The sequence below is a fragment of the Maylandia zebra genome, linkage group LG5, assembly GCF_041146795.1.
Source record: "Maylandia zebra isolate NMK-2024a linkage group LG5, Mzebra_GT3a, whole genome shotgun sequence".
NCBI classification, from domain to species: domain Eukaryota; kingdom Metazoa; phylum Chordata; class Actinopteri; order Cichliformes; family Cichlidae; genus Maylandia; species Maylandia zebra.
Window position 1 is genome coordinate 18,735,548 of NC_135171.1, and position 11,803 is coordinate 18,747,350.

The following is an 11,803-nucleotide window of genomic DNA, read 5'->3' on the forward strand; positions in this document are numbered from 1 at the left end:
CTCCTCCACCTCCACCGTCTCTCTCGCTGAGCGAACCCCTGGGGGAGCTGCTCAAACCAAACCCAGCCTTCAGCAAAGTTTCGCAGGCAAACTTTTCACAAAGCCCCCAGAAGCCGTACGCCTGCCTGACACCACAAAGCATGCCAGGGTTTCATTGCCACTCACCCTCCCTCCTGTCCTCGTTTTTGTACTTTAGTCCTTCGTTCCTCCCTCAGTCCCCTCCCTCGTTTATGCTAACTACTTTCCGAGGCTAATGCGCTGTTCCTGACTGACCTTTAGACAATGGAAACCTGCAGCAGCAGAAGTTACCGATTAGGGCTACAGGTTGCATACGGCAGCACTGACCTTCAGCGGGAAAAATCGGCCTTGTGGCATCTGCTAATCTCACAACCCTACGGCTACTATTCAACCTCTTAATCTTGGACGAAAAAAAAATATTCTAGTGTTCACTCCAGTTCTTAATAAAAAAACACATCATTCTGGAAATAATAAAGGCAAAATACAAAGCAGAAATCTATTTTTTTCTCCTCTATGTTGTTTTTGTCAGAGAATCATTTCTAAGGTCTGTGTATCTTTACAGTGCGAGGGACAACCTTTTGTCCAGGGACAAGTAGGTGGGCTGACAAAACAATACAATATTTTTTAACAATCCCAAAACGGACTGAATAAAATTTTCAGATGTATTTCAACACACCGACATAATCCATTCAAAGAGTAGAAGCACAGTTGAATAAGTTTGCAGCTAAAAATGATGTGTGCCGTTTTTTTTTAAAATATAGAATAAAGTAATAGTTGCCTGCCTTTCTTGCATAAACTTCCATAAAATGTTTCTTTTAAAAAAATAGATGTAAAAAATAAAAGAAGAAAAGAAAGGCACGGGTTATTATAGCTGTTTTTCTGTAACGTTTTAAATTTGTTGTAAAAGCATTTTAGTCATTTTGAAAAATTCTCACTCACACGCTTGTCATTTCAGTAATCCGGAATAAATTATAGCTATTGAAAAGGGGCCCGAGCAGAGGTAGCAAATGTTGGAGTTAAACTGTGATGACATCTTGGATGTAATGAAGAGGCTGAGGGAACACAGAGCTGTGATAATTAGACACCGGGCTTGACAAGGAGAGGAGGAGAGTACCGGAGAGGGAGAGTGCGGATGGGGGGGGGGTAAAAAAAAACAAAAAAAAACACATGAACAGGAGAAAGTGCAACACAATAAGAGGCAAGAAGGAGAGAAGACAGACAGCAAGTGTTGAGTCCCTCACACTGAGCGACTATTGGAGCTCCAACAGGGAAAAGAACACTTTTCGACCAACCATGGACCCGAAGAGAAGGCAGCCCTAGCAAATGCAGGCACGCATGCTGAGTATACGCGAGTGCCCTTCTGAGTGAAGCAAACCTGATAGATTTGTATAACAGCCTGTTTAAAACACACACACACACACACACACACACACACACACACACACACACACACAAAAGCAGAGCAGAAGAAATTGACTGTTTACTGCAATCTCTATATATTTTTTTAAAAAAGACCTGATTAAATGTTCTTCTTTTTTTTAATGAGAGACACACGTGTGTCTCATTAAAAGTCAACCGAAACTGTCTGTGAAGGCGGAAAAAGTGTCTGTGTTTAAACATTGTGTTGTCCCTTTGTAGATACAGCGAAACAGTGAGAATGTGACAGAAGTGTATTCGAATGATGTATTCTTCTTTTAATCCAAGAAAATATGATTTTAATTAATTTTTTAAAGCCTAAACTAAAGCTTCTCTCTGTTTTTCATTTTAAATCTGAAGTCGATGTACTGAGCTGAACGAAGAAAAAAAACTACGGCACATGTAAATTCTTTTTTTTTTAAAGTGTAGGTGCATTTTGTTAAAACAAAAAGACCCAACTTCTTCCAACCAATATCACGTTTCCTGCTTTTCCACTTGTGTTTGCACCTTGTTGTTTTCTCATCGCTCTTTGCTGTCTTCCTCCCCCCCTCCAGACAGTTAACGCTGCTTCACAGGCCAGCGGCTCACAACGCAAACACACCCACCTACATGCTCTTCGTTCCCTCTCCTCAGGAACATGAGAGCGGGCTCTAATTCACAGGCTGGTAAAGCTGTGGTGGACAGCAGCCTTGATCTGGCAGGATTAGGCTACTTTTATTTCCCCGAGAGGGAAGGAGAGGTGGAGGGAGGTGAGTGTGCATGTGTGGGGTGTGCTCAAATCCTCCTACAAATGTCAGACAATGACCGGTGACCAGGAGCCACAGAGACACACACACACACACATGTGCACATACTCAAACTCACACATTCATAAACACTCCTGAGAAGGCCCAATGTGACACCCAGAAAAGAGACTCATCACTCTCCGTCTCATCAGTCTGAGGAAGACGAGATGTGGGGGCAAGAAGGGAGCAAAGGAGGAGAAGAAGGAGGAGGAGTGAGCCCGGGGATCGAAGGAGGGAGTAAAAGACAGAGGCAGCGAGGATGGGTGGGGGTGGCGGCGGTGGTGGGGGGATTACACAATTATTCAGATAACAGCTGGGAATAATCTAGTGGCAGATGTCTCTCGGTCAACAATGCCCACCACACACAGGCTTGCATGTGTATGCGCACTAACAGAGTTTCAATGCTCAGCAAGCAGCCAAAGGGTGGAAGAAAAAAAAAAAAAAACGGCCGCTAGTGAAGCTCCAGAAGCTACTCAAGCACACAGCTCGCACAATCTGCCCGGAAAAGTTTTTTTGTTTTTTTCCTTAATTTTAAATCGGTCTTCAGTGCAGATGAAACAGCCTATAAAAATAACGAGAGGTAGCATCGTTATCGGTTAAACACGTTTTGAAAAAACATGTCGGAAAAGTAACGACCTGTTTGCTTTTCTTTCCCTCGGCGAGCTGTCTGAAAAACAAAGCCCGAAACTTGATGAATTCTGGGAGAGAGCCAGAGAAAGGGAGAGAGAACGGGGTGGAGGGTCACCCACTGACTGACAGTTAATTGCAGTTGGATGTGCACGCTTACATGCAGAGAAAATAAGGGTACGCACATGCGGACCACAACTGTGTCCTTTGCATCTATAAGCAATCCCCCATGTAGCGAACCTCTAGCAGTAGCTGTCATCCCCTCCTCTGCCTCTCACTATCTGAAAGCCCACCACAAAAGCCAGAGTCCGCACCCCACTGGGCAAAGCCTGCATAGTCTTCTTCACCTTCAGACCAAAGCAAAAAGTAAGCAGAGTGAAGCGAGAAGTTAAGAGAGAGAGTTGGCATTTGTTGGCCAAATCGTCGTTTTTTCCCCCCTATTTTACATTTTTAAAAATCTCTTTCAGAAGTTTTAAGGAAGTAAAATCAAATCTGTGCGTGAAGTTTAGAAAAGGGAAGGAAGGGGCGGCCCAGTCAAGTGGTGAGAGGCGCCGTCAATCCGTCAACCCAGGCAGCCTATTGTGATTTGGTTTAACACTGGTTAACAGCTCGTCCTGTCAGGGGATGGATCATCCCACGGCGCCTCACATGCTAATAGCTTAAGTAGGCATCCCATGTCCCCCGGAACTAATACCACAAATACTAATACCATAAAAGAGGAGTGCATGCCAGCGATCCAGCCTTACTTTCGCCTGGGTTAGCCAACATCCCGATACTTTACGGATTTGAAATATAATGAGACGCGTTTGAATGGTTATTACCTCCCTGGACCAGGATGGAAAACAACAGGGACAAGGGAAAACTGCTGTAGTGCTTATTTCCTGTCATCGTGTGTTAATCCACAGTCGTTATTGTTGAGGTAATTCAAAGAATCTGATGCAAATCACAAAAGCTAATAAAAAAAAGGTAAAATGCATCACACTAGCGCTAGATCTGAAAAAAAGAAATTATAATGTCGAAAGTAAGTAATAAGTAAAGATTTTAGGAGGGTTTTTTTGTAGGTAATACTTTATGGACTGCGTGCTACTCTGGTGTGAATCTTAGCGTTTCATCAGAGCGTTCACTCATCCGCTCGGCAGATTATACCGCCACAGCACCACGGACAAACGAGCACTCAAGTGCTGTTTAATGCGTCTCTACAGTCAGAGCATTTATGAAATGTGCAAAAATGTGTGTGCGCGCATCTATATGATCCTGAGTCTTGTGCTTCACAGCTGTCACCTACCCTTCACAGCCATCCTTTCAATACACATTAAAGCAGTGCTGCAGAAAGTTTAGTCACATTGTTGCTCTGAGTGAAGCTTTCCACTGCTCCGCTCCCTCGGTTACCCGCTCGATTGACGGCTGCCCTGTCAGTTTGTCGCAGTGCTTTAGAAAACACCAACAGCTCTCTGATGAAGTGCTTACAAAAGGTCATAGGGTGGAGGCGATGGAGAGGAGGGGAGCCGACTACTGAGAGAGCGAGGCAGGGGAAAAGGAAAAGGGAGACGGGATAGAGTGAAGGAAAATCTATAACACAAATACAGCTGTCAGAAGCAATGCAGAGTTAGCGGGGGATGCAACCACTGATTTTTTTTTTCTCTTTATGAAGATGCTCCGCATGAACACAATAGCGTTCTCTGAGGGCAATTTTTTTTCTGCTTACACTGACCATCTCAAGTGCTCCACCTGATCAGTGCCACTGACGCCACGATCTTCTGAGATCCTCCCTCTCTGTCTCTGAAATCAAACCTGATAGCGCCACAACTGCCTTACTTCGCGATCTGCTTTCAGTCCTTCGAGCTCCACAGCCACGGCCCTCTCCTTCAGCTCCAACTCTCTGCTTCACATGGCCTCAGGTGCCAAGCGCACTCTGGAGAGGCTGATCTAATGCTTCCTCAGCTATAATAACCCATGCCTATAACCCTCGCGCCGCTGTTTCCTTCACTTCGCAGAGGCTTTCTCTCATATTTTCTATCTCTCTCTCCACACCCCACCACCCTCACTCCCCGCCCATAGGAAACAGTCGCTTCCTCTCTGAGATTTCGGGTCACTCCTTCCCACATCAATCAGCTGTTAATGGGCTGGCGCTCTGTGGAGCTTTAGGAACATCTCCGGAGCCAGCCTGCATCCTAGTCATCCCAAACACAAATAGAAAAACGTATGAAACGTCTCATCATAAATGCACTGACATGTTAATGACCACAGGCTAAACCACCGTGTCAGACAAAATGATTACCTTATCATTCACCGCGGGGGAAAGAGCGCCTAAATTTTAGAGAGGAATCGGCTCGGCTGTCACCACATAAGCAGTGACAGCTCTTTCAAAAGCCACAAAAGGCAAAGGAAAAAGCAAACAAACAACATCATCTCTCCTGCACAGCTGCTCAACTTGCTAAAGCATCTTCCTTCTTTTCTTTTTACTTTTCCTGAAACTTCACTGTACAACACCTCTTCTGACCTGTCAACACCCCCCCCCCCCAAAAAAACAAAAACAAAAAACAAACAAAACACACATCTTATCTTTGAAAAATGTTTTGGACTTATTGCGCGCACACACACACACACAGATGTTCACGCTTTCATAGAAATTATTCAGCCCTTAACTTCTGCTAAATAACAGGTTCAATTAGAACCACATGTATAATCAGGCCTCAGTCTAAAGCAATGTGCCGGCAGTTTCACTGTGCACTCACCGACTTTAATTCACAACCAGAACATTAACCCACCATCTGAGCTGTCCATATACAATAACACATACACCTAACACACACATTTGTTCATAAAATTTCAAGATTTTTTTTTTAACAATGTAAAATAATTTATACTGCAATGCCAAATTGTTATTACACTTAATTTCTTTTTAAATCACAGAAAAATGTGAAAAGGGGGAAAAAACATTTCTATGAAAATCTCTGATACACCTAATTCAAATTGAAATTTTAACAAACATTTATAGAATTGCTATGATCAGCAGAATATCTCATATCCTTGTCTTTTCCGCGCTTAAAGCCCGACGCATGTTCACCTCAAATACATGCAGCCCTGCAATAATGTCAGCTTCAGGACCGACACTTGAAATAAGCCCATCTAAAAACACGCTCTCTCTCCCAGCACGGGTTTTCTTCCTTTTTGGGCTTTTTTTTTTTTGCTTTTCTCAAATAAAGGATATCGAAAATTTAACCATTTCAGCTTTTTTTAAGCAGGTAAAGCACTAAGTGCTGCAATAGAAGTAAATCTGTGAATATCTATCACAGGTCAAACCCTACATGTATAGCAGTGTCATATACGGGTGCTCTTCAACATCACTTTGGAGCCAAAAGCCCACTCAGACTTGTGGGTTTCGGATAGCAGGAGGGTTTTAATGAAGAGAGCACGAGAGATGAAGAGACGGACAGGCGAGCCATCAATGCTACCGACGCACAGGACATTTAAAACTTGAAATAATGTCCATTTTCACTCGAGCAGGACAGGTGAATTGAGAAAAAAGCACTCTCGTATACACACACTCCCGCACTCTGATATATACACTCTTTTCACACATACATTCCCATGCGCTCATGTTGGAGGTAAGGACTCTCTGAGCGAGTTTATGGACTAACACAATCATGTTGGTGGCTTTTAATCCTGCTGAAGGGGTTTTAAAGCGCACGAGATTCAAAGCCATTACTACCCGTCTCTAGACGGTCTCGCACATGACTCTTCCAGTCACACCCCGGCACACGATCACATACTTGGGACCAAGCTGAAAAATAAAATATCATCATTTAGGAAAGGTGTCAGAAAGCATAACAGAGACAACTGTGCGTCTGAAAGCGATTAAAAATCAGCAGTATGTGAGAAACAGGACATGGAAAAGACACAGCTGCTGGGAGGGAGGAGAGAAAAAAGAAGAAAAACACCACCAAAGATGGGAAAAAGTGTTGATGCAAGTCAGATGAAAAAAAGGTGGCAATGCCAAGCAAACACACAGACACAGGCAAACAATACCCGACAAAGAGCAGAGAGTCAATCTGCCTTTGACACCTCTGGCTTCCTCCACACGTACACTCTTTTTACAACAAGAAAAAACTAAATAACTACTTCTGCCTCTCAAACACTCTTTTGTTTCACTGTCTCTTATTGTGTTTTCATGAAAAGCCTGTCACTAATGTGATAGCCTATCAATGATAAGCATTACACGAAAATGATAACTTCACGCTGATTTTTTTTCAGGCTTTATGTGGTAGGCAAATGTTTTTTTAAAGGAGAAGAAGAAATAAAAACAATCCTGTACTCTATTCTTCAGCAGTGTTTCACACTTCTACTTGAGCTCCATGAGGCTTCTTCTTCATAAAGCAGTCACTTGAAACAGAAACTTAAAAACAGCTAAAACTGTGTAGTAACCTGGCATGGGTGCTGAGAAGTCATAGCTCCAACTCCAAAGATCATTCTTAAACTGAGTCAACACAGCTGCTGTGCTTTTACTGCAACAAAAAGAACTTAAGCAGCTGAAAGATCAGGCAGCTGTGAAATACCTAATTTAATAATATTAATAACCTTCACAAATATAAGATTTACATTTTCCATAATTTTAGGAAACATTTTACCATATTTGGCAAAATGGTTAAGCCTGTAAAAAAAAAAGGAAAAAAAAATGTTTATCTGATAGTACTGAGTTACTGCCAGCTTGGTTTGGTCCAGTTATTCAGGATTTTAAAAAATATGCTTATAAAACATCTTATAAAACATGCAGTCAGCCTCTTCTACTACATTTACCAATCAACACACACAGTTTAAATTCCCTTCTAGGATAGATGGCTAAAATGAACAGCAACAGGGTTTGTATCTGCATGAAGGCCACTGTGCATTAACTATTCTAAGGTGCGTTTTCCACAGCTTGTGGCGTGATAGATGAAGATGAAATAATCTTTAAAAAAAAATGAAGGAAAGAAAATCGGTATACACTTTACAGCACGGGCTCGGAGCCACCACAAAATACCTGCTTTCCTGTCTGACACCAGAACTGTGACAAGGTCATAAAACGTGATTAAGAGCTTTTTCATTCCCGCTGGATCTTCTATTAAAGTGCAATTAAAAGTATGTCATCACGTCGCGGAAATGCCACCACAGAGGAGGGTGGGAGGGGGCACAACAGGAGAGAGCGAGCGAGATAGAGGGAGAGAGAGGGAGAGAAAGAGAGAGAGAGGACACAGTAAATAAAATTAATTATGCCAAATGCCCCGGCGCCCATCAATCACGGGGCAATAATGCCCGTGTCAGGGTGAGCACCCACACGGCCTGTACGCTTTTCTCTCGGTGACAGACAACTAACAGCAACGAATTGTCATTTCATTTCTCCCTCTTTTTTTTTTTTCTTGATCTGAAGGTTTCAATCGAGAGTCTCTGTGTGCCCGGCCCGATATCTCATATTTGATAAAGGCAATTTTATTTCATGGAAATGGAAGAAAATCAAAAACCCTCAAAAGACAAAAAGATCAGCAACTTTGTTTCAACGGCCCAAAAGTTGCTTTTGTGTTGCACGCCGTGCACACAAGAAAATCCACATTAAACGTTTTTATCTCTGCAGAATACTTTTCTTATTTTTTAAAACAAGTCGTAGTTCGCGGAAGAAAAAAGAAATATTTTCCTTTGTGGTGCAGGCCTACTTTTAGTCGGTTTATGAGCGCGAGAAGAAGGGAAAAACATGTGTCACACAGAGGTTGTGTTCAATTTCTTAAAAAAGAAATTTCTATGTCAGTAGATTTATTATACTATAATCTAGAAAGTATATAACGTGCATTCTTTTTAATTAAATCACTTTAAATTACCGATTCTGAAAAAAAACCCCTTAAACGCGTCAGGGTTATAATGTACGTAAAATCACTGTCCATAATCCTGCTTATGTACATAAAGCGTTCAAAAGTTCACGTTGAAACTGGAACTGGAAGTTTTACAACGCAGGGAGAAGTTTTCCTCCACGTTCAGCTGGTAAAACGTCCCTCTCTAAAGAACAGAGCTGCTATTATTTAAGATATCATTTAGGATATTTAATTCAGCTCAAATAAGGAAACCACAACGGGCACCTCAAACCTCAGTGGTCAGAGAAAAGTCCTAAATCCTAAAGGCACTAACGTCCTCAGACCTTCTAAACGTGTCAATAAGAAAGTTGTTTGTTCTTTTGTTTCTTTTGTTCAGGGATTTTCTGTAAGTAAGAAGTTTAACTGCCTTTCTTTTTTTATTTTTAAACGTTAACGTTTAATTGTAGGAAACTAAAGTTCAATAATAAAAGACACTAAACCCAGCTGTGAGGTAGAGAGGTATGAAGCGATGGCAAAGCAAGTGGTTCTCACACGGCTGCCTGTGACCGTTCGTGTAAAATCGCCACCACATAAGCCACGTCCACGCGTATGATCAAATATAACGAGCGATATCAACAAGTTTATTCCCTACGTTTGAGTCCACTCCCGAAATCTTAGCTCGTCCTAAACCTGCGAGAAATAAACTTTTTTCCCTTTCTCTGGTCTCATAAGCGAAAACCTCGGACAATGACACATTACGCAAAAAATGGTATCCCTCCGAGTCATCCAAAGTAGGCTCTAGAGAATTTACAAACTACACCGTAATATCCAGTTAAATAAACGACGATTAAAAGGAGGCTGGATTTGAACTCTGTGGATATAGGTTGGCGTGAAACTAGTGATGAGGTAGAAAGAAACTTCGATTTTTCATTCTACCGAGAACACTGAAAGGACGAAAACAGCTGGTTTAAATATGTTTTCTTTTTTAGAACAGAAAGTATGAAAATAAAATAAAAAAAGTTTCACTCCAGGAAAAAGTCAGAGTTAGAATGAAACAGAAAAAGTACGGAGGAGGGGGAAAGAAAAAGAGAAAAACAAAAACCTCCCTAGTGTGGCCGCTGGATCGTACCTACTTTAATACTCTATCACATTATTAGGCAGACCTGGAGGAGTTTCACAACGTGCCATGAAAAGTTGAAGTGCGTCGCTTTAAAAGCGTCTAGCAGCGTGTGTGTCGGAGAGTTTCAATGGGAGCACAGAGTGAGGGGAAAGTGAGGAAGATAAGAAGAAGGGGGAAACGTGTAGATAATGCATCAACCTGTTCTCTTGGTTTCTGAAGAAGTCAACTTTCACGCCAGTGGTTGGACCATGTGGGCAGCCCCGCTTCTGCTCCTCAAACCCCGGCGCGTCCACTCTCTCGCGGCGACAAAAGGGGGGACACAAACCGAAGGGACGTAAAATTTAAAAAAAATATATATAAAAATAAAAGTGGAAAGAAACAGAGAGCAGAGAGAGACAGAGAAATCTAGGATCTAAGACGGCAGGACCATTACTTTAAACGACCAAAAAAAAAAAAAAAAAAAAACGTGCTCGTTAGTCCTTTCCTTTCCCCTTTTGTGTGCGTCCTCTCTCCTCGGAGTGGCCCCTCTAGAGTGAAGTCAGAACAATACTGCCGCTAAAACTCTGGCACTGAGCGCAAGTTGCCGCGGAGAAACAACGCAGCTTCTCGTTTCTGTTTGTTGTTTAGTTGCCTCCGCTTTTTTCTCCTCTCCCCCCAAGCCCCAGCTCTCTCCTCAGCAGGCTCACTCAGCGCGTATAACCTCTCCAACGGTCTTCACTTTTTTGCCATCCCGTCTGTTGCTTGCTCGTTCGCTGGAAATCAGGGTTGAATCACTGGAGCTGTATGTGTGTACGAGTGTGTGTACGAGTGCGGAGTGTGTGTTGCGGGAGGACAGTTTGCTGTGCTACCGTAATGCCTCTAAAGCAGGTGCGCGTTTTCGTCCTATCCATGCAAAGCCCCGGCGCATAATAAAACAGCAGCCAGTGAGAGGCATCTCTCCGTCGCTCCCCGGAGAAGTGTGCGCGCGTGTGTGGGCGTGCATGCGCACGGATGAGGGGAAGGCACTGATCTTTTGACCTCGCTTTTGCATCCTGGTTGAGTTGCGCTATTGTGGCGGCAGAGAGGAACAGATGTTATCCTGCGCAAAGTTTGAGCTCCCAAAAAAAACCAAAAAAAAAAAACCCCACCAGTAACAAAGAACGATCGTTTAAAACAGGACAAAGTCTGCCATGAAATGATCGCTTTCTCTACGTGTCTGCATGTCAGAGTTACGAATGTATCTGTAAATAAAAAAGTAAATCGTAAAAAGAATAAATAAACCTTGCAAACTTAAAAAAAAAAATGGCAAAATTCTCCATATAGCTTCTTTATTGTCTTTTAGATGCTTGTTCCTCTTGACTTTTGTTAATGTAATTTCATTAAAAAAGAGGTTTTTATGCCAAATAATATCCTATATGGATTTATGTCAGAAAGATTTAAAGCCATCCTAAAAAATATAATAATAAAAAACGCTGTATTCCTAAAATAAAAACAGGTATAAAATCCGTTTTAGTAGGTTCACACTTGTTATGCACTTCCCTTCAGAATAGACAGTTATATTGTGATTAGATAAATTTTACTGTCTGCCTACCTCACTGTGTCCTTTATGTATTTTGGAAGCTTGACAACTCCTTTTTGCAGAGTTATTACCAGCTCCCCCCCCTTGCCACCACATTCATTTACTAATTGACAGGATAATCAGTGTTGAGATTACTGTCTCTGATGAAATTTGGAAATTACATCATACCTGTCGCTGGAGAAAAAAAAAGTGGGGGAGGGAGGAGGAGAAAAAAACGAAGCTATAACTCAAAGAAAGATCAAGGAATAATTTTGCTTTGGCCATTAAATGGGACTCTGCCCTCCTGCCTTTCCTCTATCTATGCTTTTACCTTTGGAAAATGATGGCAGTCCATCACGACACCACCTAACAATCGGCCACCACTGCAGTAAATCACAACACATTCATTAACACAATCAATAGCACTAAAAATATGTGTGTCTCCACATGTGTGTGTGTCGGCGTGCAAATGTTTAGGTGT

At 42.2% G+C, this 11,803-nt stretch overlaps 1 protein-coding gene across 3 annotated transcripts in view; it reads right to left on the reverse strand.

Annotated features, from left to right (window-relative positions):
• foxp4 (forkhead box P4) overlaps positions 1-10,677 on the reverse strand; it is a 93,240-nt gene extending 82,563 nt beyond the window's left edge. For all 3 annotated transcript variants that reach the window (XM_076883927.1, XM_023154476.3, XM_023154475.3), the window contains exon 1: positions 9,984-10,677. The gene's annotated coding sequence lies outside the window, so the exon portion shown is untranslated. The remainder of the gene's footprint in view (positions 1-9,983) is intronic.
• Positions 10,678-11,803: the final 1,126 nt, after the last annotated feature.